This window comes from Dermacentor albipictus, chromosome 10 (genome assembly GCF_038994185.2).
Source record: "Dermacentor albipictus isolate Rhodes 1998 colony chromosome 10, USDA_Dalb.pri_finalv2, whole genome shotgun sequence".
Taxonomy (NCBI): Eukaryota; Metazoa; Arthropoda; class Arachnida; order Ixodida; family Ixodidae; genus Dermacentor; species Dermacentor albipictus.
This window is the reverse complement of record NC_091830.1, coordinates 87,017,456-87,044,073: the sequence shown is the minus strand read 5'-3', so window position 1 is coordinate 87,044,073 and position 26,618 is coordinate 87,017,456. Positions and strand designations below refer to the sequence as shown.

At 49.9% G+C, this 26,618-nt stretch overlaps 1 long non-coding RNA gene across 1 annotated transcript; it reads left to right on the top strand.

Moving 5' to 3' along the window:
• The first annotated feature begins 17,795 nt into the window (after nt 1-17,795).
• Nucleotides 17,796-25,673, top strand: LOC139050967 (uncharacterized). The gene is made up of 4 exons (XR_011509167.1): nt 17,796-18,029; nt 18,113-18,269; nt 23,849-23,905; nt 25,258-25,673. It is a non-coding gene; the product is annotated as an uncharacterized lncRNA (long non-coding RNA).
• Nucleotides 25,674-26,618: the final 945 nt, after the last annotated feature.

The following is a 26,618-nucleotide window of genomic DNA, read 5'->3' as shown; positions in this document are numbered from 1 at the left end:
GCACCCGTTGGGCCGGTGTCAAGACCGCCACCACTCTCAAGGCCGGCCACTGCGGTTTTTCCGGACTTTGCAAGGCTGGTTCAGGCAGCACCCGGCGTTGGCACACCCGTCCCGTCAACACCGGTGCCCAAGCGGAGTACTCGGCCACGGAAGCCGCCGGACCATTACTCGCCTGGATAGCAGGTACCGTCGACTCGGCTGGGACGGCGGCAGAGCCTTATACATTGAGCCTGGATGTATTTTGTTTGTAACGACCAAACAGACTGGGGGCAAGGGGCGTAACGAGCATGTGATGCCCCCCTCGGCATAATCTTCGTTGCCCGCCAGACTCGGTGGCCTGCCATTCTCGGTGGGCAACATTGGTCACCGCACCAAATAAACACCGATGAGCACAGCTGCTCGGTGATCAGACATCGCTCATCACCACCCAGCTGCGGAGCGTCTGTCTTACGGAGGGTGCCCCGATCGAGCCCTCCCTCGTTCACGAGCACAGGTGGATGGCAACATAAGGATTATTCTTTTTTATCGTTCCTTTTAAATCGCATCTGAGGCGCAGTAGAAAAAAATTATTTTAAAGGGTTCATGGAAAGGAAGTCATCTGTGCCGCAACATATCCACTTGTTTAACTAAAAAGCAGCAGGGCTGAGATGATAACGCGCTTAGTAGATTGTAACTTCAAACAGATATGCTGTCAGTGGACGATACCGCTCACTGGACGAGGCTATTCATTCGGCTAAGACGCGGAAGAAAGCAGGCACGCCTTCAAAAATCCTCGAAATGGCGTCTGCGTTGAGCTTATATCGCTCGCGTTGAAACGTCACGACATTTTAGTTCAGTGCACACACGTCCGCACGAACAGCGTCTTTGGCAACAAGATGTTCTTCGCACATGCGAACACGTTTCGAGAAAAAAATGAAGCCTCTCGGCGCGGAATGGCTCGCTTCCACTTCTCTCGTAGGTCCGCGTCAATTTAGGTAAACAAAACAGAACCGAACCAACACGTAGGTACACAACAAATATAGGCACTGTCGCTGTCGCAAAGCATCGCTATCAGCGCTAGGGAGGAGTTGTAGATTGCTCAAAAATTAAAATACGAACTGAAGCAAACAGCAACGAACTCATTTTAGGTGTAATTACATGCAAGTGCGACGTGCAATTGCTTTGTAGCCGGTTTCAAATGTGGAATATTCCTCGCGTGTGTATGTTTCGGGGTCTGAATTTAGCCGCTGTTAAAAGTGCATGTGGACCTGGAAACGAAACAATGCATCGGAGTACAGGCAAACTTCGTTATAACGGAGTTAAAAGAGGAACCAAAAGTACTTCGTGTTATCTATCACTTCGTTATATCTGTCAGTAATATCTTAACCCGCCATGGTTGCTTAGTAGCTATGGTGTTGGGCTGCAAAGCACGAGGTCGCGGGATCGAAGCCCGGCCACGGTGGCCGCATTTCGATGTGCACGAAATGCGAAAACACCCGTGTACTCAGATTTAGGTGCGCGTTAAAGAAGCCCAGGCGGTACAAATTTCCGGATTCCCGCCCACTACAGCGTGCCTCATAATCAGATCGTGGCTTTGGCACGTCAAAGCCCAGAATTAAAGAAAATTTGTTTACTGCAATATATGCTCAATTGGTGTACAACTTTAAACACAGGCAGAAAAAGAGGGGCTTACAGCCTGCGGAACCGCTACAGGGCACGTATGCGACAAAAAGTTCATGAAACCGTAAAAACACCTTCGGCCTGCACAATGGCGGACTTCTTGGCATCTCACGTGACTGCCTCTACAATAGCTGCTTTCTGTTTCCATATGATGGTCTTTTGATTGCGCCTTCCACTTGGCTTTATTTGCGAACCAGAGTAACAACCACGTGGTCGAGAAAAACAGCTTCACGCGGCGGCGCGCTCCAAGGGTACGTTCGACTCGCCTGCACCACTTGAACCAGTTCGCGAGGTGCTGCACCCGGCCATTCGTTTCAGCGGTGCAGCAATGGCGCCCGCAGAAGCACAACGTTCGTTTCAAAAGGTGCAGAAAAGGTGCAAGGCTGGTTCATGATTTTGCGGAACCTGCTCCACTGTGGGTGCCGACTTGGTGCAGGCATACAGGTGCGAAGCAGCGGCGCAGCAGACGACGATGCAGCACACGGGCGCGAGCACCGTTAAAACCCCGCTTACGCACGTCTGATGTGTCTACGCAACTGTGGTGTGTATTTACACCCCAGAAACCGATCATACCTGCAGTTCAGGGCCTCTAAAACTTACGCACTCCGCGCACATTAGTCTGACATGGCATAACGCCTAAACCGCGTCTGCACCTTTGCATTCGTTTCGAGTGTTTCGCTGGGCCTGCACCTCTGGAATGGAGCTGCACAGTTTCTGAACTTCTCGTGAACCACCATGAACTGGTTCGCAGTGGTGCAGGTGAATCGAACAGACCTCAAGTCTATGGCGGTCGAGCAGCACGAGGCACACAGTAAGGCAAGCCGACTACGCAGCTCATTCCGGCTGACCCACCGCGAGCGCCTTTAGGTGGCTCCCGTGTGAATGATGCCGACGAACCTCGCCGCGCCCGCTGGGTTGGGCAGACTCATGGCCTCCGAAATCGCATCAGCGCAGATGCGATCTTGGAGGCCACGCCTAGCGGCACCAGCCTGCGCTGCGCGCTGCAGTGAGACAGAGATTATCCCGCGATGGTTGAGCTTACGTGCAGCTACACTTAATGGTAAGAAGGACCACTGGGCTACAACTTCAAAGAACAGCAGTTGGCAGTCAAGGCACACGAACCCCTGCGGGATTTTTACTCCTCCAGCTAATCACAGAAGCAAAAAAAAAATCGTCGTCATGCGACCATTTCAACATGGCGCCGTACTTGATACCTCCGGAGCGTCTGCTGTTCTTGAAGAGTCTTTTCGTCGGCTGAAATGGTGAGTTGGGTAACAGACACGGACAAAGTTTATGGAGCCTGAGCATTTCACTCTTCAAAAGTCCACGAAATAGTTCATTTCACTGCTAACCTCGATTTACTCATGAAACTTCACTGCCAACTGGAGTGAAAGATTACAATAAATAGTTGCAGCGAAGCAACTGTTGTATTTAAGTTCATTAAACAATTAGGTTTTCACCGTTCGGCTATAACAGGCGAATGAAAATGTACAAAATTACGCGTTTATTATGTTATTTTTGTGGTTAGCATCTTATTTAGGTAACAGAGAATGTTTGAAGTATGAATTACTTGCAGCCTCGAGGAGGAACAGGGTCTGGCGGTTATGAGGGCGTGGGCGGAGCTTCACTGCAGACTTGAGTTGTATCGGATTATAGTGTTGCTCGACAGTGTATTCAACGTGGAGGTTTAAAACTTCTGCCTCCAATGTGTGTCCCGGAGCATACGCTCTAGGCTAGAGCCAACATTCTCTGCAACCTTGCGAAATTCCACCATACGCTCTCGAACAAACTTCTAATTTCCCTGGTTTTTAGTCAAGAACATGTAACTTGCAGCAGTCTCATTCCGGTTTGGTGCATACTGGTCGTTTAGGTATGAAAGTGCTTCCTTCTATCTGAATTTGTTCGGTTTTCGATAGCTGCAGCTACAAGCTAGCACGCGTATTCTCGTGGCGACGTTCATGTGCCAGGCAAAACAAACCAGTCTGGCCTTAGTACGTAGAGACTAGGAACCAATCAAATTGAGCACGAGTCGGTGTGCAGTCGATTACTTCGTCTCAAAGAGTGCATTTGTTGGCAGTGAAGCTCTCCCAGCATGCTAACACATCATTTCGTATTCTGCTGTCTCCTAGAACAATAAATCAATTTGAAAAAAAATTACTCTTGCAGAACGCGTTCTTGAGGGCGCTGTACAACTGCAAGCGTAAAATAAAAAAAAACGAATTGTCACGTAGAGGGGCGCTTTAGAAAAATAATAAGCATAAAAGAAGTACTTTGTAATCTGGATGCCTTTTACATTCGTCAAAAAAGTACCGCTGTAAATCTACTTCACAAGTTTTGATTGACACTGGTAAACATAGGCGTTTCATTTTCAAGTACGATGAGCCGCACCCATAGCGAGGTATTGCTAAGTACTAGCAAGCATTGAACATGAGTGGCTGAGCTTCTCATGTTCATAATCACAGGCAATTCCGCGTTAGTCACGAGTTCAAAGATTCGGGACTCATGCTATAGGACATGAAGAATGGACGAAAGAGCGAGTTAATACTCACTCAGGATGGTTTCGACGCTTTTCTTTCGCGGCTTTCCATACAGCAGCTCACAGGTTTGCGCCGTCAGGCCCGAAGTCTTCAGAATATCTCGAAGATAAGCCAATCTTGCCTGATCGCTATCGAGGTCTTGGCTGTTTGGCATAAAACCTTCGAAGAACTAGAGTATGGAAAGCATCAAAACACGGATTGAACAAGTGCCCCCAAAAATCTGGACATGAAAACGAATAAGCACACAACTTCGGCCTATTATTCCACGCTTTATAATAATAATAATAATAATAATAATAATAATAATAATAATAATAATAATAATAATAATAACTTATTGCTTTTTATATCCTCTTATATTCAGTGCCACACCTAAATACGCAGTGCCAATAAGAGGGCAGGCAGATGACTGTTCAGTCTCCGAACAAGAATTCAGATATTCCAGGACACTCTGCAATGTTAGAAAATAAGTAACAACCTAAAAAACATAAACTAAGAGAGCAATATTATCGTTGTAGTCATTCCATGCTACCTGCTACGACCCTCGCCCTCAACCAACAGGGATTTTATTTTTTTTACAGTAGGATAATTGTTAAGAACGGAAAACCCTTTCGCCGGCATGTTCAAAGTAGAAAAAAAAAGAAGTGTACACTCGATATATTCATTTGAATTTCCTCAAATTCTGCCAACCCATGCGCTAGAAAAATTTCTTAGGAATACTGTTGTCATTGTCACAAAGCTTACACTACCACATTTCGTATATATCTGGTTCTCTCTGTAACATTAGCTTAAAAATTTAGCGTACTTGTTTATCTTTCTCCGGTGACCGCTTTTGACCGGCCACGCATTGTTAAACGTTATCGCCAAGCCAAGCGCAAGACGCGCCTTCGTGATTTAGAACTTTCGCGAATGTTATCGTTCATTGTATCTGTTGTGTATGTCCTCGCTGAACAATGTATTATCAGACGGCATGCAATACGCGAATTGTGTAGTACTACAGTTTCTCGAGAGCACGCGGGCACGAGCGATTACACCAGAAGCTTCGATGAGTGACGCATAAAAGCAGGCGCGCTTGTGGTTCTGGCTTGACCCGCTGGTCATATTCCAGCCATCGCCGGCTGTGTTCGCCGCTACCATTGTGCTTTGAGTATAACTTGCATTTGTGGGCACCGGCCAATAAAAAGTTTCGTTATACGCAGTTTCGCTGCTGTTTTCTTAGTCGCTGTTGCGTGAAAATATCAAAGTCCAAAATTATTATTGAAAGAATGTGTGCAGTACATATTATTCGCAAAAATATTTATCTTTGCCTAATTGTCACGTGCCTGTTCTGGAAAAACAAGCGGGGATCGAAAATTCCGAAACGTTGGTCTATGTTTAGGCATGCTCAAAAAACAGCAGCACTGCTTCCAAACATCCGGCGCGTGGCAGCCCTGATGTAAAAGTCCTTTTTCTTTTCAGAAAAAAAAATAAAAATTAAAACCTACATCCACTATCGCAAAATTTGGTTGCAACTTGGGCATTACCGCACGGTTTTGTGGTAGGGCCATGCACATCCATTAGTGAAATGCGGAAGCTGGATTTGGGGCTCCCGAATTAAGGGCGAGAAGACGTGGTTTGGATGGTTAGGTGTGCGTTTTGTTTCTAGCGCAATTAGCGCTATAGTTTCTTTTTTGCACGTGTGTCACGAAGAAAACATGACGACTATTTGGTGTTCCACAGGGTTCCGTCATTGGACCCCTACTGTTCCTAATTTACATTAATGATCTTCCCTCGCTTATGAACTCCCTTATCCATCAGTTTGCTGGTGATTGCGTCATTTTCAGAGAAGTTGCCAATGCTAACTACATTGAACTACTTCAGCCGGACCTTACCACTATAGGGAACTGGTCCAATGAATGGTTAATGGAGCTAAATATTAACAAATGCAAAGTCATGCGTGTTTCTAGGAAAACATCTACAATACCGTCGTACTACGTTAACAACATGTCGTTGGAATCAGTTTCTTCATATAAATATTGTCACGTGGTGGTGACGTTGAATAACACAGTAGCAATACTGTGAACGAGAAAACTAACTTTTATTGGGCGAACCTGTGCCCACAAAACAGGCTACACTTATAGCACAACGATAGCGGCGAACACGTTCGGCGATCGTCGAAAATCTGATCTGCGGGTCAAGCGCGTCGGCTTTTATAGAGCAGTCCTCGAATGTTCCAGACTAATCGTTTGGACCCGCGTGCTTTCCACAGAGTTCTACACCATTCGCGTTACGCGATGAAATCAGATAACACAAGGTTCGGCGACAACAGAGAGCCGGGTAGAAGCATCGATAACTTTCCAGAAACGTCGGATGCGTCCCTCGCTGTGCGATTACAGTTGTTAAGCGGCGAAACGTGGTCGCCCGATAGAGATAAGTACACGTGTCAATACCCCCCCCCCCCTTAAAAAGCATCGACCCGATGCTGCAAACAAACGAAGGTAATAAACAAAAGCACTCGTAGCAAAGAAAAGAACAAAAATGACGAAGTTCGTCAGCGTCCGTAAAAGGGTTTAAGGCGCACCACGTGGACCACTTCAGATCGTGCGCGGCGCCGCTGTGAATGCGAAATGCCGTCTGGCACGACCTCATAGTCCAGAGCGCCAATACGTCGGATGACCTTGTAGGATCCGAAATAGCGTCGGAGTAGTTTCTCGCTGAGTCCTCGTCGGCGTATCGGGGTCCAGACCCAAACACGGTCGCCAGGCTGGTACTCGATGAAGCGTCGTCGGAGGTTGTAGTGTCGGCTGTCGGTCCTCTGCTGGCTCTTGATTCGCAAGCGGGCGAGCTGTCGGGCTTCTTCGGCGCGCTGGAGATAGCTAGCGACGTCAACATTCTCTTCATCAGTTACGTGCGGCAGCACGGCGTCAAGCGTCGTCGTCGGGTTCCTGCCGTAAACCAGCTTAAACGGCATGATCTGTGTTGTTTCTTGCACCGCCGTGTTGTACGCAAAGGTTACGTATGGCAGGACCGCGTCCCACGTCTTGTGTTCGACGTCGACCTACATTGCTAGCATGTCGGCAAGCGTCTTGTTCAGGCGCTCCATGAGACCATTCGTCTGCGGATGGTAGGCAGTTGTCCTCCTGTGACTTGTCTGGCTGTACTGCAGAATGGCTTGGGTGAGCTCTGCTGTAAAAGCCGTTCCTCTGTCGGTGATGAGGATTTCTGGGGCACCATGTCGCAGCAGGATGTTCTCGACGAAAAATTTCGCCACTTCGGCTGCGCTGCCTTTTGGTAGAGCTTTAGTTTCAGCAAAACGGGTGAGATAGTCCGTCGCCACGACGATCCACTTATTCCCGGATTTTGATATCGGACACAGCCCCAACAAATCCATCCCAATCTGCTGGAATGGTCGGCAAGGAGCTTCGAGTGGCTGTAGTAATCCTGCTGGCCTTGTCGGTGGTGTCTTGCGTCGTTGACAGTCTCGGCATGTCTTGACGTAACGGGCGACGTCGGCGGTCAGACGCGGCCAGTAATACCTTTCCTGTATCCTCGACAGCATCCGGGAGAATCCGAGGTGCCCAGCGGTTGGGTCGTCGTGTAGGGCATGCAGTATTTCTGGACGCAGCGCTGACGATACAACAAGAAGGTAGCTGGCGCGGACTGGTGAGAAGTTCTTCACGAGCAGGTTGTTTTGTAGCGTGAACGAAGATAACCCGCGCTTAAATGCCCTAGGGACAACGTCGGTGTTCCCTTCCAAATACTCGACGAGGCCTTTTAGCTCCGGGTCGGCTCGTTGCTGTTTAGTGAAGTCTTCCGCGCTTATTATCCCAAGGAAGGCGTCGTCGTCCTCGTCGTCTTGCGGCGGGGGATCGATGGGGGCGCGCGATAAGCAGTCGGCGTCGGTCCGTTTTCTTCCGGACTTGTATATTACCGTGACGTCATATTCTTGTAGTCTGAGGCTCCATCGCGCCAGCCGTCCTGAAGGGTCCTTTAAGTTAGCTAGCCAGCACAATGCGTGATGGTCACTGACGACTTTGAATGGCCTGCCATAGAGGTAAGGGCGGAATTTAGCTGTAGCCCAAATGATGGCGAGGCATTCCTTTTCAGTCGTAGAATAGTTGTTTTCCGCTTTTGACAGCGACCGGCTAACATACGATATCACCCTTTCAAGTCCTTCTTTCCTCTGGACTAGGACGGCACCGAGGCCTAGGCTACTGGCGTCAGTGTGGATTTCGGTATCGGCGTCCTCGTCGAAGTGTGCAAGTACTGGCGGCGTCTGCATGCGTCGTTTGAGTTCTTGAAATGCCTTGGCCTGCGGCGTTTCCCACTTGAACGATACATCACATTTGGTTAGATGTGTTAGCGGCTCCGCGATGCGTCAAAAGTCCTTGACAAAGCGCCTATAGTAGGCACACATGCCAAGAAATCTGCGCACTGCCTTCTTGTCAGTTGGCTGCGGGAACTTTGCGATTGCAGCTGTCTTCGGTGGGTCGGGGCGTACTCCTGATTTGCTGATCACGTGGCCTAGGAACAAAAGTTCATCGTAAGCGAAACGGCACTTTTCCGGCTTCAGAGTGAGCCCTGATGACTTGATGGCTTCTAACACTGTCGCAAGCCGCCTAAGGTGATCGTCGAAATTTCCGGCGAAGACAACGACGTCATCCAGGTAAACAAGGCACGTCTGCCACTTCAGTCCGGCTAACACCGTGTCCATGACGCGCTGAAACGTTGCAGGCGCCGAGCACAGTCCGAATGGCATGACCTTGAACTCGTAGAGGCCGTCCGGCGTGATGAAGGCAGTCTTTTCGCGATCTCTCTCGTCGACTTCTATTTGCCAGTAGCCAGACTTGAGGTCCATCGACGAGAACTATTTAGCGTTGCAGAGCCGATCCAATGCGTCGTCTATCCGTGGAAGGGGGTACACATCCTTCTTCGTGATCTTGTTCAATCGACGATAATCGACGCAGAAGGGTAGGGTTCCATCCTTTTAGAGCGCAGCTCTTTGGCGTCCGTTCCTGGGTTTCGCGTCGTCGTCGGCGTTGTCGTCGGCCTCGTAACCAGCTCCGCCCCCCTTTCATCCCCCCAGCGCTAGCAGCGACCGACTGATACCGCTGGATGCCGCTGACGCCGCTAGAGAGTCAAGATAACGTGACTGCATAGAACACCGCCGCCGCCATGCAGAAAGAGGAGGAAAGGGTCCCCTCCCCCCTGTTCTTGTGTGGCGGATAGGGTGCTCTTCAGTTGCCGACGCGCCGGTTATTTCACGTAGGTCCCGGCACGTCGACGAATACGTGACCACCTTCCCACGGCTAGACCTGGTTCTTAGCGCTGCGGGAGCGAGGGTATCATATTATTTGTGTCGGCATCGGCGGCGTTGTCCCTGAAACCAACTCCGCAGCTGGGGTTGACTCACTATCGGCGTCAGCGGCATCAGTCAGTCGCTGCTATCTCTTCCCCCCTCCCTTTATCGTGTTGTCTGCTTGCTGTGCGCGCTTCTGCCCCCATCGTTTGCCGCTGGGTGTACACGCCGCCCCCCTCCCCCCTCTTCCTGCGAGTCTCCGGTTGTCAAAGCGCCGGCTCGAACTTAATTCCTTTCTTCGCTCCCCCTCCAATGCAACCCCTGTGCGGTGGCAATCAGAGAGCCAGATCGGTGGCGGCGGATCTGTATATGTGCACCGCCCGAGCCGAAATTGCCGCTGCCGTTCACCCTGTGCGGTGGCAATCAGAGAGCCAGATCGGTGGCGGCGGATCTGTATATGTGCACCGCCCGAGCCGAAATTGCCGCTGCCGTTCGCCACTGCGAAATTATCTGCCAGTTCTTTCTGAGCCATGAGCGAGACGACCGATGGAAGTCCTCCGTCTGCTGCTGCTGCTGCTGCTGCTAAACGAGCTGCCAGAGCAGAGGCCCAGCGCCGTCGCCGTCAGAATCCAGAGGTGCGTGCCGCCGAAGCAGAAGCTTACCGTCGCCGCCGTCGAGATGATCCAGGAGTACGCGTCGCCGAAGCAGAGGCTAAGCGCCGCCGCCGAGAAGACCCTGCCGTTTGCGCCGCCGAAGCGGAGGCTCATCGCCGCCGTCGAGAGCAACCAGCAGTAAGCGAGGCTGAAGCAGAAGCTCATCGCCGCCGCCGCGAAGACCCTGCAGTTCGCGCCGCCGAAGCGGAGGCTCATCGCCGCCGTCGAGAGCAACCAGCAGTAAGCGAGGCTGAAGCAGAAGCTCATCGCCGCCGCCGAGAAGACCCTGCCGTTCGCACCGCCGAAGCGGAGGCTCATCGCCGCCGTCGAGAGCAACCAGCAGTAAGCGAGGCTGAAGCAGAAGCTCATCGCCAGCGCAGAGAAGACTCTACCGTTCGCGCGGCCGAGGCCGAGGCCAAACGCAAACAAAGGCTCGCATTTGCTGCGCTCAAATTTCGCATTAGGAAGTAACGTAATCGTCGGTAATTTTTTTCTTTACCAGGACTACAGGAGAGGCCCACGGGCTTTTCGACGGCTTGATGATGTCGTCGCGCAGCATTTCGTCGACTTGTTGCCTAATAGCTTCACGTTCTCGCGTCGACACTCGGTAAGGGCTCTGGCGGAGTGGTCGAGCGCTCTCTTCGGTTATTATGCGATGCTTTGCAACTGGTGTTTGTCGAATCCTCGATGACGTCGAAAAGCAGTCTTTGTATCGTCGGAGAAGACTTCTGATCTGTTGCTGCTTACTCAAAGGAAGACTTGGATTCACGTCGAAGTCTGGTTCGGGGACTATGCTCATCGGGGTAGATGCGGCTGAATCCGAGAGAACAAAGGCATTGCTGGTGTCCACAATTTCCTCGATATATGCGATTGTCGTGCCCTTGTTGATGTGCTTGAACTCTTGGCTGAAGTTGGTTAGCATAACTTCCACTTGGCCTCCGTGGAGTCGAGCGATCCCTCTTGCGACGCAAATTTCACGGTCGAGCAATAGATGTTGGTCGCCGTCGATGACGACTTCTACGTCAGCGGGTGTTACAGTGCCGACGGAAATAATGCTGGAGTGCGGCGGGATGCTCACTTGATCTTCGAGCACACTCAAGGCGTGGTGACTACGACAGGTCTCCGGCAGTATCACTTGATCTTGTGACAGCGTTATCGATTTCGACTTCAGGTCGATGACTGCGCCATGTTGATTCAAGAAGTCCATGCCGAGAATGACGTCTCGTGAACACTGTTGGAGGACAACGAAGGTGTCAGCATAAGGTCGGTCATGAACGGTAATTCTTGCCGTGCAGATCCCTGTCGGCGTAATCAGGTGCCCTCCAGCGGTCCGAATTTGAGGGCCTTCCCATGCAGTCGTAACTTTCCTCAACTGGGCGGCGATGGGTCCACTCATGACGGAGTAATCGGTTCCTGTGTCTACTAAGGCGGTGACTGCGTGGCCGTCGAGAATGACGTCGAGGTCGGTGGTTCTTTGTCTTGCATTACAGTTAGGTCTTGGCGTCGGATCACGGCTGCGTCGTGTTGAACTGAAGTTGGAACATCGCGTCGTCAAGTCGTCTTTCATCGGTGTAGTCTTGGCTTCCCGATTTCGTCGGGACGGCGGCGTGTCGTTATGTCGTCGAGGTAGTTTCTTCGGTGTCTTCGTCAGCGGCGGAGGATCTTCGTCAGTTCGACGAACAGCAACCGCACCTCCATCGGTTGCTGCTTTTAGTTTTCCGGATATGGGCTCGCTGACCGGCCCCGGGCTGGGCCAGTGTATGGTCGGCGCTGCGGCGACAGGTAGCGGCCTGGTGATGGCGAACGCGATGGTCGTCGAGAGCTCCACTGAGTAGCGGCGAGGTAGTCGGCGATATCGCGGGGGCGTTCACCTTGCTGCGGGCGCGGAGCGTTCACGGCGAAACCTCGCAGTCCCATCTCCCGGTAATGGCATCGGCGATACACATGGCCGGCTTCTCCGCAGTGATAGCAGAGCGGGCGGTGGTCGGGAGCGCGCCAAATGTGCGTCTTCCTCGCGTAGGTGCGCTGGGCGACGGGTGGTCGTGTTGGCGGTGTCGGCGGCGGACGACGAAACTGCGGCGTGACAGGGCCCTGGCGCGGTCGCGGAGGGGGACCTTGACGGCGTGCGACGGCGGCGTAGGTCATCGCTTGCGGCTCAGGCTGGGGCGATTCAGGGGCTACTCCAAGTTGTTGTTGGAGCTCCTCACGCACGGCGTCGGCAATCGAAGCCACTTGAGGCTGTGATGGTGGGAAGAGCTTTTGTAGCTCCTCCCGCACGACAGCTCGGATAGTCTCGCGTAGGTCGTCGGCGGCGAGTGACTGAACTCCGGCGTAGTGGGTAGAGCTTGTACGGCGGTTGAATTGCCGGTTCCGCATTTCGAGTGTCTTCTCGATGCTGGTGGCCTCGCGAAGGAACTCTTCTACGGTCTTCGGTGGGCTTCGTATCATTGCGCCGAAAAGTTCTTCCTTCACACCACGCATGAGAAGGCGGACTTTCTTCTCCTCAGGCATATCCGGGTCGGCATGGCGGAACAGACGTTTCATTTCTTCCGTGAAGATGGCGACGTTCTCGTTAGGCAGCTGCACTCGGGCGTCCAGCATGGCTTCGGCCCTTTCCTTGCGCACGACGCTCGTAAAGGTGCGCAGGAAGCCGGTACGGAAGAGGTCCCATGTGGTCAAGGTCGACTCCCTGTTCTCAAACCACGTTCTGGCGGCATCTTCTAAGGCAAAGTATACATACCGCAGCTTGTCGTCGGAGTCCCAGTTGTTAAAAGTCGCGATTCGTTCGTAGGTCTCCAACCAGGATTCTGGGTCTTCAGTCGCTGCTCCATGGAAGGTCGGTGGGTCCCGAGGTTGTTGTAGGATAACGGGGGACGCTGGGGCAGCCATTGGGGTTGTTTTGACCACGATCTTCTTTGTCGACTCAGGTAGAAGTCCGTGCTCTGGGGGCAGTCCTTGCAGTCTGCGGCTAGCACGCTGGTCTTCGGCGATGTTAGTTTTGTCCTCGGGCTTTGGGCTTGGATCGCGGCTTTGCGGGGGCGTTCGGTACATGAACGCACAAGCACCTCCACCAGATGTCACGTGGTAGTGACGGTGACGAAAGAAGCAGTACGGTGGAATACAAAACTAGCTTTTATTGGGCGAACCTGTGCCCACAAAACAGGCTACACTTATAGCACAACGAAAGCGGCGAACAAGCTCGGCGATCGTCGAAAATCTGATCAGCGGGTCAAGCGCGTCGGCTTTTATAGATCAGTCGTCGAATGTTCCAGATTAACTTATGGGACCCGCGTGCTTTCCACAAAGTTCTACACCATTCGCGTTACGCGATGAAATCAGATAACACAAGGTTCGGCGACAACTACAGCCAGGTAGAAGCATCGATAACTTTCCAGAAACGTCGGATGCGTCCCTCGCTGTGCGATTACAGTTGTTAAGCGGCGAAACGTGGTCGCCCGATAGAGATAAGTACACGTGTCAATATTTTGGTGTTTACATCACTTCTAACCTAAGCTGGTCTCTTCATACTTAGAACATAATTAAAAACGCTTATCGTATGCTTGGCTACCTACGTCGCAGCTTTTCAAGGTACCTACTAATTTGAAACTTTTGTTATAAAAACTTTACTACGACCCAAACTCGAATACGTAACCCCGGTATGGGACTCTGCTCATGAAAACCTAATCACTGACCTCGAGATGGTTCAAAATAACTGTGTACGTTTTATTCTTGCTAAATACAACCGCACAGCGAGTAACTAACATAAAATCTAATCGTTGCCTCCCATCGCTGGCATCTCGCAGAAAAGTGTCTCGTATTTCCCTCTTCCACAAGTTGCACCATCATCATATATACTCTACGAGATCATCTCATCCCCCATCCAATTTAGGTATCCCGTCGCATTGATCATCATTACAAAGTCGGCATTTTGTCATGCAACACTAAAAGTTTTTCAGTCATTCCTGCCGCGAACCTCATGTGACTGGAACCATATTCCCGCCGAAGTTGTAGGCCTTATTAATTATGAACAGTTCCATCAAGCCTTAGCTAATATTGTATATACAGGTGCCATTTAAACACTTATGTAACCAACTGTATTTGTCTTCTTCATTATTTTGTATTCACCACCCCCCATCTGTAATGCCCTTGCCCTGAGGGGTATAGTAAATGAAAAAAAAAATGAAAAACCTATCGCGCCAACTTCGGTCCCTGAGTATGAGGAACAAGTTATGTGCCGCTCTTCAATGAACCACTTTTACCCTCACTTCGGACGCCGGGTATGTGACCACTTCGATCCTCTTTTCAAACTTCTTTCATGTCAACTTCTGTCACTGGGTATAAGGAATCAGGTATGCGTCGCTCTGCAATGAACTTTATTTAACCTATCTGCGGACACTGGGTACGTGGCGCACTTCAATAAACCTCTCGCGCCAACTTGGATCACTGAGTATGAGGAACAGATGTGCCGCCCTTTAATGAACCTCTTTCACCCTCACTTCGGACGCCGGGTATGTGACCACTTCGATCCTCTTTTCAAACTTCTCTCATGTCAACTTTGGTCACTGGGTATAAGGAACCGGGTATGCACCACTCTGCAATGAACTTCCTTTAACCTATCTGCGGACACTGGGTACGTGGCGCACTTCAACAAACCTCTCGCGCCAAATTGGATCCCTGAGTATGAGGAACAGATGTGCTGCCCTTCAATGAACCTCTTTCACCCTCACTTCGGACGCCGGGTATGTGACCATTTCGATCCTCTTTTCAAACTTCTCTCATGTCAACTTGGGTCACTGGGTATAAGGAACCGGATATGCACCACTCTGCAATGAACTTCCTTTAACCTATCTGCGGACACTGGGTACGTGGCGCACTTCAATAAACCTCTCGCGCCAACTTGGATCCCTGAGTATGAGGAACAGATGTGCCGCCCTTCAATGAACCTCTTTCACCCTCACTTCGGACGCCGAGTATGTGACCATTTCGATCCTCTTTTCAAACTTCTCTCATGTCAACTTGGGTCACTGGGTATAAGGAACCGGGTATGCACCACTCTGCAATGAACTTCCTTTAACCTATCTGCGGACACTGGGTACGTGGCGCACTTCAATAAACCTCTCGCGCCAACTTGGATCCCTGAGTATGAGGAACAGATGTGCCGCCCTTTAATGAACCTCTTTCACCCTCACTTCGGACTCCGAGTATGTGACCATTTCGATCCTCTTTTCAAACTTCTCTCATGTCAACTTGGGTCACTGGGTATAAGGAACCGGGTATGCACCACTCTGCAATGAACTTCCTTTAGCCTAATATCGGACACTGGGTATGTGGTGCACTTCAATAAACTTCTCGTGCCAACTTGGGTCCCTGACTATGAGGAACAATATATGTGCCGCTCTTCAATGAACTTCTTTCAACCTAACTTCGCTTACTGGCTATGTGCCGCTGAGTACATTCAGTTCCTCAATGACAAAAAAAAATCCTTTACACTTTCTCTGGTGTTGGGCGAAATCGAACCCATGTCACATATGTTCAAACAATTGCTTGTCTGAATATGTATTCTCACGGGAGCCCCGCGCGAAAATCGTGGCTGTGCCACAATATCGTCCAGCAGCGTCCAGAGGGGAATCCAGAGAAAGGCACCAGAATGCATATACGCTTAATATTGCTACGGGGTAGTATTCCCAATGACGAAGAGCCGAGCAGGAAGAAGACGAAGACGACGATTGGAAGCTAGCGCGGGCTGTTACCTCTTGGTCAACTGCGGCGTATTGCCTTGTAAATATACTTGTAAATAGCTTTTCTTCGGTGTCTTCCTACGTAACAATATATGACGTATTTCGGCGGTCGCAATAGGGTGTGTCGCTGCATTGGTTCAATGCCAATCGCATTAACGTCGACATTCATCGTAAAGTTTGTTCTGCTGGAGTTTTAGAAGCGAAACTTTCCTCTGGGAATCTCGCCGGGTTTTCATGATCCATGGGTGCTGCGTTACTGTTCCATAGCCGAATAGGCCAACCAATCACAGCGGAGGACGCACGCCACGCGCGTTGCTGACTCCTTGAAAGGGAACAGGCGAGCGCGCGGCCTGTTCTCTACGAAGGCTGCTTAAAGTGGCAGCCTTCGGCTCCTTTAAGCTACGTCAAATTGAAAATTCTGAAGAAACCGCCCTCAAACACTTGTGTCCGATAGAGGTTTCTGCATAGGTTTCGTTTCCAAAGCTTCCTTGAAGCAGCTGAAAATAAATTGACGAAAATCTTTCAATCAGGCACATGACTCCTGCGGGATAGCGCGAATTCAGGAGCAGGTGACTGACTACGCATGAATACACTGAAATATCCGTACGCGCAACAAACGAGCATTGATAGTCTCACCTGTGCATACTTGCTCCACCGCTCAAGACGTCCGAGTTTCCTCCAAAGCATCATCGTACGCGACCAGGCAGGGAATAACAGAAGGCATTCACCCGAAGGTGCGAGCAGGCTCGCCAAGTTCTTTATCGCTTTCGCCTGGTCTTTCACCCAGTTGAGGCAAAAGAACGAGTAGATGCGACTGAAAGTTCCGTACTTAGCGGCGAAATCAGCCACATCGTCGTTGATGTTAAGGTGCTCGAACACGATATTGCTGTGCGCGGAGTTTTCCTGAGCGTAGGAGAGCATCTCTTCGGACGCGTCCACTGCGACGATCCTGCGGCACGGCGGGCACCTTGCAAGAAGGCCGCTGCGAGTGAAGTCACCCGTACCGCAGCCGAGATCGAGAAACTGTTCACACTCCGTGTTGCTTGGAGCAAAGGTCAGGTTGAAGAACTCCAGAATCTGAATATTTATTTGTCGCTGTGCCTCGTTATTTCTTGCGTAAAGGCCGGCATCGTATCTCGGATTCTTCGAAACGCTGGTCATGTTCTCGCTGGATTTTACTTGTATGGTAAGTACTGGTATTCTGAAATAGAAAAGAAATGCAGTAACGGAGTGAAGCAAAATACAAAAACAATTTGCTCTGCCTAGAAAGTTTAACGGTACACTACCAGTGTATTAACCGAAACTGAACTGCAAACCGAAAAAAAAAGAAACAACTACTGACAAGGCTGTAGAGAGACCACAGGTGGTTATGGCCAATCTAAGTGCATGGGCGAACTCTTCTAGGAAGCTACTCGCTTTATTAAATTAATGATGCGCTTGAAGGCGCACACTTGTTGCAGTGAAGATATTCAGGCAGCATTTATTATTTTATTGCGTAATTCTGCAGAGATCCGAGCCGCTAACCAGCAGATGTGAACTGGTAATAGAGGTTGCTGTACATAAGTCGGTTCATCATAAGTTTGTTGTGCGCAGCGCAGTGCGAGCGCGGGCGTAGCAGAGCACTATCATCCTCCTCTCCCACTGCTGGACCCCTATGCTGCAGCCGCTACAGGAGGAGAGGGCCGTGGAATAGGAGGAGGTGTTCGAATGCGTATAAGGAGAGGGCGTTCGAATGCGTATACACGTTAGAACGCGTCTGCACTCGGCAAACCGCCTCTGGATGTGCACGGCGGAGGCTGCGTCGTGTGCCGACGCGCGTAGGCGTAGTCCTTGGGCTGCTAGGATTTCTACGCCTACGAGACGCGCCTCACGTGACCACGGCGAAACAATGTGACTTGCAGAAAGACTTTTTCGCGTGTTGTGCAAGCAAAATGCGTGCGTTGGGATCGGCGTTCTGCGCGCGTCTCGGTAGTTGATCCTGGCAGCTCTTGAACGTTTCAGCTGCAGCCGGCTGCATTAACAATGAAATAATAATCGCCGAAGCGAAACGTCGGCCCCCATTGTACATGGCCTCGTACAAGCAGCATAAAGACCGCAACGTGAAAGTGGCCGTGTGGAGAGAAGTGCTGGCCGCCGTCCTGCCAGATATCAAAGGGCAAGCAAGGTAAGCATGTAGATTCGCCAACTTGTTGTCAGCCTTTTGTGCTAACAATTGTCTACCAAACACCTTTGCATTTGTCTTTGCAGTGGCCCCGGATTTGGCGCAATAGCAGTGGAAATGGGTGCGCGATCAATTTAACAGAATTTTCAACGGCTGCATGCACTTCCAAAAGAGCGGCGCTCGCCAAGGACGTTGACTTCGCCAACACGGCCTGGCCTTTCGAGCTGCTCATGTTTTTAAGAGGTACAGTGGTGATCAGGCCGTACGTTTGCGCAGTTTTTGTTATCGCGAAAGTCTTGCTGGCAAAATGGAAATCACCTTAGGCAAATAGGCATAAGCTAGGAAGCTTGTTCCTTCCAAAAGGCCAATTTACCTAGCTAGTATGTCTTTTGCCAGCTGATAATTTTCAGGTACAGTTGTTCAGGCCTACTGCTATGAACGATAAAAGTGTAAAGATAAATGCGACAAATTACAGTGTCGCATAAATGGCGTTTGTTTTAGCAGACGCAAACAAAGAAAGGGGTTACAAGACACACTTACGGCCATCCCGTGCTTATATATGCACCAGTGGCGCAGCCAGGAAATATTTCCTGGGACCAGCGGCCTCACATTTGATTAGGGCAGGAAGGGAGAGGTAGGTGGGTGTACTGTAGAGAGGGAGGGAGCACGTGCTCGGTTTTTCTCCCACCCCGCTTCTTGAGGCACGCCTGCTCACGAAAGTAACTAAAAAAGGGGACAAAGTAGGCAATTTCCGCGTTTTGCAAGCAAATTGCAATATCCAAGTGGTTTTCATTGTAGATACCACATGTCTAGGCTGTGAAACATCGTTGTTGGAATCGCCGCAGCGCGCTCACAGTTATTGCTCACAGTACACTTGTGAGCAATAACTGATGTGTAGTGACCATCTGTCACTACACGTCGCTGCTTCTGGGAAACTCACGTAATTTCGCCTGGCCTCCATGTGGGAATAATTGCCGCCTGCTCTTTTTTGGAAGTGAGGTGACTACCCGACAAGGGCGCCACCACAGCCACAGCCCCTCGGCAAGCCCGTTTTTAGTGTGGATTAAAGCCAGTCGAATTTTCGTTCTCAACCGGTCAAAACGTGTATTACTTCCCTCCGCTAAACCGAGCACGCAACAAGTGGTGATTCAGGGCATTTAGGTTTTTTTTAGAACACTGCCATGGATGACGCTGCTCCTACTGCCACTGACAGAGAAGACGCCACGATTACCTCTCCTGTCATGGCCGAAGAGCTTCAGCTGCCTATCATTTGACACAACAATCCTCGAGTTTGGTTTATACAAGTAGAGGCCCATTTTCAATTCCAGCACATCACTTCACAGACAGCAAGGTACCTGCACGTCGCCGCCGCGCTACCCTCCGACATCGTCGATGCCATAGACGACTTGCTAGCGGGTACGCCTTCGTCGACAGCATACGACGACCTGAAACGCACGGTCCTGCAACGCCTCAACCCATGGCAAACGAGTAGGCTTCAACAGCTCCTTTCCGAGGAACTCGGCGACCAATGACCGTCGCAACTCATGCACCGGCTGCGTCACTTGCTGGGTGGCCACTCCGCAAACGAGAGCCAGCTTCCAATTTTGTGCGAGCTGTTCTTGCGGCGCCTTTTCCAGTCCGCACGCATGGTGCTGATGGGTTCCAACGTGATGAGTCTCGATGGGCTAGTTGCACTCGCTGACCGCATATGTGACTGCTTGTCTGCGGCGCAGCTACCTATCGCCGCTGCTAGGGACTCAGGGCCAGGAAACAAACTCTCGCGCCTGGAGGAAACAGTCGAACGCCTCACCAGTGAGCTGGAGAAGTTGACGATGGGTGGCAACACTGGCCACCAACTTCGGCGCAACCATTCGCCTTCACAGTCTCGCAGCGCACCTAGAGACTCGCCGCGGCAGTTGTGCTGGTATCATCGTCACTTTCGCGAACAAGCAAGTCACTGCACCCACTCCTGTTCGTGGACGGGATACGCACTGGTCAGTCAATAACGGCGGCATGCCACATAAGCCCTAGCACAAGCCGCCTATTCTTTGTAGTCGACCGCATCACCAGCAACCGCCTCGTCGTCGACACTGGAGTCAAGCTATCGATCGTTACCACCACGGCCGAAACCACACAAGTCCACACCCACTCTCCACGCAGTGAACAACACTGCCATTGTATGGGCACCGGTCAATAACGCTAGACATCGGACTCCAGCACTCTCACAGATGTATGGTTGACCGCGGATGTCGGCCTTGCTATTCTGCGAGCGGATTTCTAAGCCATTTCAACCTAGATGTGAGTGCTCGTGATCGGCACCTATAAAGGACATACAAAGGATGCATACAAAGAACATATAAAGGACATATATATATATATATATATATATATATATATATATATATATATATATATATATATATCCCACTTAATGTACCATCCTTACGACGAAACGATGCGTTGCCCGTGAAACACAAGGTGACGCATCATATCACCAGCACTTGCTCACCTGTCGCCGCGCGACCACCACAGATGCTCGCTGGACGGAGGTTGGAAGTCGCCCGCTGTGAGTTCGAACACATGCTTCAGCTCGACGTTATTTGTCCTTCCTCCAACAATTGGTGTTCACTTCTTCATCTGGTTCCAAAGCAGGACAGTTGCGACTGGCGGCCTTGTGGTGATTACCGAGCTTTGTATGCCGTCACTACTCCGGATCAATAACCCCTTCCCAACACACATGACTTCGGCGCTCGTCTCGCAGGAACCAAAATATACAACAAGATCGATTTTATAAGTGCATGCAACGAAATGCTTGATGAACCCAGCGACATTCGGAAGACAGCAATCACTGCTCCATTCGGCTTATTTGATTTTGTCCGTATGCTTTACGGTTTGAAGAATGTGGCGCAAACTTTTCAAAGGTCCATGAACAAGGCTACGTGTGGGCTCCCGTTCATTTTCGTCTACCTTGACGACATTCTCACTGCAAGTCGTGCAGACGAAGAGCCCAAAGAGCACCTTCGCCTTCTATTTGAGCGAGTGGATGAGCACGGCCTAGTCCTGAAGCCTCAGAAATGAATTTTTGGAGTTGAAGCCCTGGGGGGATTTTCTCGGCCATTCCATTTCACCCCAAGGCACCTAGTCACTGGAATCATGGGTGTGGGCAATCGAGGACATCCCCTCTCCAACCGCCTTCCGAAAGTCGCACGAGTTTCTGGGGCTCATAAAGTTTGACAGGGGCTTCATGCCATCCTGCGCGCAACTTCTTCATCCACTGACTGACCTGCTATGTCGTCACTCCAAAAAACCGCCTACCTTCCACTGGTTCTCGAAGCACGAACACTCCTTCCAGGAAACCAAAGCGCGGTTGGCGACTGCAGTGTTGCTGATTGATCCGTTACCCGACGCGCCAACTCTCCTTATGGTAAACGAGTTGACCACGGCAGCGGGTACAGTACTGAAGCAGCCCAACGGCACAGACTGGAGGCCTCTGGGCTTGTTCTAAAAGCGCCTCAAACCTCCAGAATCTCGCTACAGCACCTTCGGGAGGCAGATGTTGGCCACCTATTGCGCTGTCAAGCATTTCCGCCTACAAACCTTAGCTTCGTTTTCAAGAACAGCAATCCATCTTACTCAGAACGTGAGCTTCAGCAAGTTTGTTTTATCTCCGCATTTTTGAGGACATCAAATCTCAAACCGCCACATCTCTCGCACCGAAAATCAGGCAGCAGACGCAGTGTCGCGGATCGGCTCTGTGCCTGCTGGCCCTCTGGATTTCCAAGCTCTAACCTCCACCCAGCCAAACTGCGCCAATTTCGGAGTAAAGGTTCATCACTTCAGCTTGCGGAGGTTCCACTTCCCTACACAACAACATTGGTCACTTGTGACACATCGCAAGCAGATCCTCGCCCGTTCGTGCCCGATCAGTTTCGGCAGACAGTATTCGATTCACTGCATGTACTATGCCGTCCCGGCATCAGAGCGACACCGAGGCTCATCACAGACTACTTCGTTTTGCCAGGTATCAACAAGGATGTTCGAAGCTGGGCAAAAAGCTCCGAAGCCTGTCAAGTCGTGAAAGTGACCCGGCACATACGTTCAGCGGTGCAACCGTTTCTACGACTGGAGAGCCGTTTTGGTCACGTGCATTTAGACGTGATGGGGCCTCATCCGCCCTACCAAGGTTTCAGGTACCTCCTCACGCGGGTCGACCGGTACTCAAGGGGGCCTGAGGCTAAGCCTCTAGCTCCGTGCGCTGCGACTGACGCGCCGCCGCGCGGCTGTTAGATAAGACACTCGTAGAGAACCCGAGCAGAAGGAAACGTCTCCGTACTGCCGCCGGAATACGAATCTATGCCGCCATGGAGACGCGTACGCCGTGACCGCGTCGGTAACGCGTAGTTGACTGGAATAATGAGTTGCTGCGTAGTCGGCTGTACGAACAGGTACACGTCGTGCCCAGCGGGGACGACGTTTCACGGTTTCTCAACTCGTCCGTTCTTTGTCGGGCAGCGGCAACAGCGGATCACGGCTGTGTGACGAAAAAAGGAAGTTTGGTTCTTGTGACCGTGTCATCTCTCTCGGCCGTTTCACGCTCTGCGTTTTTTTTTCTTGTGCCACTAACATCTGCACATTTCACTGCCGACGGAACAAACTGGGAGCCCTCTCGGCACACGAAGATATGCAGCGTCCATTTCGTTGGGGGTGCGCCGTCCAAGGATGTGTCGTCCCCGCCGTACGTGCCAACGACATTTCCTGACGAGTACCGTAAACGGTTGGTGCTTCCGGAAGATAAGGCTGGACGCTATGAAAGGTTAGAAGTCCACGAAATAGGCACTTTTTTCAACCTAGCCCTCAGGTGTTGAAATCTTTAGAAGGGATGATTTCTTGGCGACACCCCAGCCAAGATTTCGTCAGCCGGTATGCTCGATGGTTCGTGTGACCGATTTCACTCTAGTGCTGGCAAAGGCGCAGCCGCTAAAGCAGAGGTGCGCAGACTGTTGGTCGAAACTTCCCTCTCCGAGAGGCCGCGGGACGATGTGGTCGCGGCTCCTCGAAGAGCTCCCCTAATTAACGCAGAAATAGTACGGCGGGGTAGCCATATGACACTCGGAAGCTTTGATAGGCCGCTAGAGCATAGCTTCGCTTACACCATAATTCTCGGAAAAAAGAAAAGCGCAGTGACTTCACACAGACGAGCTGGCCAAGTGCGCACGCACTTTGAGTGGTGCATACTCGGGAGTAAAGAGCAGTGCATGTAGTCATTACTCGGGGGATTGAACGCCCGAAGTGTGCAGCATGATGACAAATTTGCATGTGGAACAAAAATCGAGTCTGTTTATTCTCGTCTTAAGATATCTGGGAGTCGTTAGTTTTTGTTTGTTTGTTTTGGTCTTTCACCATAGCCTGACAGGGAGAAAATGGAGAGCAGATTCATGATATGCACCTGCTGGCTGTAAACGAGATTGCTCTAATCTAAAGCAGTTCTACTGCAGCATCTCAGTCCGTGCGTGCTATGTCAGCGTGAGCCAAACATTGCTGATTGCAATTGACGAGAGCTTGGCTTGGAGCTCCTGGCCAGAGGGAAGGAACATGAATTTGCTTTCTGAAAAGACAAACTGGCCCTTGCATAATGTAGGCTAGAGTACGAAGAAAAGAAGCTCGCTCACAAAGAAGAAAAGCAAAGGTACATGCGGTATATGTTGCGCAGACATCTTGAGTAGTAATGAATGGGTTGTCCATTACCTCCCTCTCTGCAGTCCATTTGGTGCTCATTACATCACGATTTATCTGGATCAGTCATTGCATGTTTCTGTTTACAGATGTGGCCAACAAGAAACCTAGCCCTTTCGATACCCATATTCTTCCCATTGTGTATGGTATGTACAATTGCAGTACTTTCTCTTGCTAAGCATGGGAATGTAACCTCTAGATGGTGTACTGTGTCATGTTCTAGAGTGTGCATACTCCTGCACAAGTTCATTTCGAATATCCTGACGCACACACAGGAATCTATGTATCAGGATACGTGGAATGTGACAACAGTGCACATGCTTGGCAGACAACCAAGTTTTAAGACGTGTAGCAATATGCGCACGCCATCTATAGCATTGAAACTGGGCCACGAAGGCCAGGACACACATGTGCAGACGGTGCAGGACAGCTTGTGCACGTTGAAGAGTTGAGATCTGTTCCGCACAAATATTGGCACAAGGGCTCCCTCGCGTCGCTGCGGAGGTATTGCGTGAAAGTCAATTCTCAGTGAAGCTGATTTATGTCGAGCAAGAATTTGATTTTTATTTGTTTTGGGGCTGATTAACTTGAAAAATAAGACAGTTATGTTTACAAATATTCAAGAATTTCGCAGCACTGTCAATAGGTCTGTTTGGTTTGCCTGCACCACCTGAAATGGTTCACAAGGTGCTGCACGCTAACATTCGTTTGAGCGGTACAACATGGTGTAGGACTGGTTAAACATTTTTCTGCACGCTCACTAGTGTCGGTGCCAACTGGGTGCAGCTGCACATGCGGTACAGCAGTGCAGCAGACATGTGCAAGTACCGTTAAAGCCCTGTTTACTTGCGTCTTGTCTGGCTACGCAAGTGTAGTGCGTATTTATCCAGAAATGCCGATCATAACAGCAGTTTGAGACCGTACAACTTATGCACTCTGTGCGCATGAGTTAGCCAAAACATAAGGCCTGCACCACGTCTGTGTCTCAGCAATAATTCAGTGTCGCGTTGTTCGTAAATCGCCATGAACAGGTTCAGAGTCGTACAGGCAAATCAGATGGACCCAATAGCTCAAATTCCAACACTGTCTGGCAAGGTCTATGCGTGAGCGTCATCGACCTGCTTGAAAAATGCAATCTATTCATCCGTTAATAATTCAGGCAAGCCAAAGTATTTAAGTTTGAAATGATGTCACTTTTCTAAACTGAAACTACATCAGACTGCCTATTACTCAAAATAAATTTGATGAGGCTTTCAGCGCAGTGTCAGCCTCCCCCCCCCCACACACACACAATTTCGTTTCCAAATTAAGTACACTTCAGCCATTACAAAACTGCTTATTCTTCACTCAAATTTCGCACGGTCTTATTTTGGGCCAGATTAATAATGAATTTCTCCTTAACCAAATGAATTGCACTCACAAAGAAGCATATTGTGAGTGGCTTGAGTATTTCTCAATTTGTGATTGAATTGTCAACATCATTTTGACACCTTCACAGGTATGAAATGCAGTGTCGAGCAGAAGAAAGGGAGCAGCTTCCGGAACGTCTGGAAAATGTCGAAAGACATGTGCATAAAGAGAGCCACCCGAGCCTGTAATACACTCATTTTGTTTAGCTTCCCCCGTAACAAACTGTTTTACAATGCCAGCTACACAGAGTCCATGTGCTGTGACCTTTGGGTCATCTAATTCACTTTTGTTTTTGCTTCCTGGTGATCAAGGTGTGGTGACTTCTACACAGCAACACGTTACACGTTCATGACGTCACTACTGAAACTGTAGTGTTCTTAAAGGGCCCGCACACCACCCTAGGCATTTGAACAGGCACATTGCACACATTGGACTGCATTAGGAGCTCTTTAAGGCATGAGGCAAAGTTGTATATGAGATTTCTTACAGATGTATCACTTTATTATTTTCTTAGACGTGCTGACTCTCAGGTTTGCTGTAGTGATAGTCACTTCAACAATGGTAGTACAGGCACAGTAGATATGATGAAACAAGTTGGATTAGAACCTGGCCTTCGCATTATTAAAAGTTATCTCGCAAATCACTTGTCAAAAGTCTTCTCTGACCACACTAGTGCTGCACAAGCTAGAAAAAGGAAAGGTGCACACGAGTAAGAGACAAGAACAACAGTTTGAGGGCGACAACTACAAATCTGTGGCACTTTAACTCTTGAAAGTCTTTCGTGCATAAAGCAGATGTTCCAAAATTTTTTTTTGTTTTCCTTAAATCATTTTTTGCATTTCTATCACACACCAAAAAGCACGTATGTTCCGAGGAAACACGTTTTAGTGACATTACACATTGAGTTTTTACATAGGTTGGCGAGCAATGAACAACAAAAGTAAACTTTTCTATTGCAAGGCACACTGTTATATCGGAGCTTCGCTTTCCAAATTGAAACCCCGATCTAACCTCATCCTCCTCTTTTTGAATATAAGTCAGGGGAAGGAACATCCTTATACATTTGTTAATGGTACCATTATGCAATGCCGAAGGAATTTGTAACCCTTTCCCCCCTTGTAGAACAAAAAGAAAAGGAGAACAGTGATGCAAAATAGCGGACTTGTTTTTTCTTTCAGTGCAAATACAAACACGCAAAAGAGATGAAACAGAAAAATAAAACATGTTGCAAGCGCACTGCAGAGCAGATAAGCACAAGAAAGTCCCTGCTTGTGTTCATAGTCAGTAAGAACACGACTAAAATTAAGAACACAACGGCCTTCACAGCAGCCCAAAAATTATCTGAACACCTGTCCTGGTATGCCACATAGAAAAGGAAAACAATAACGAGGAAATCTAAAGACATGAAACATAATCATGAAACAAAATCTTTGAGGTTCAGTTCCAGTT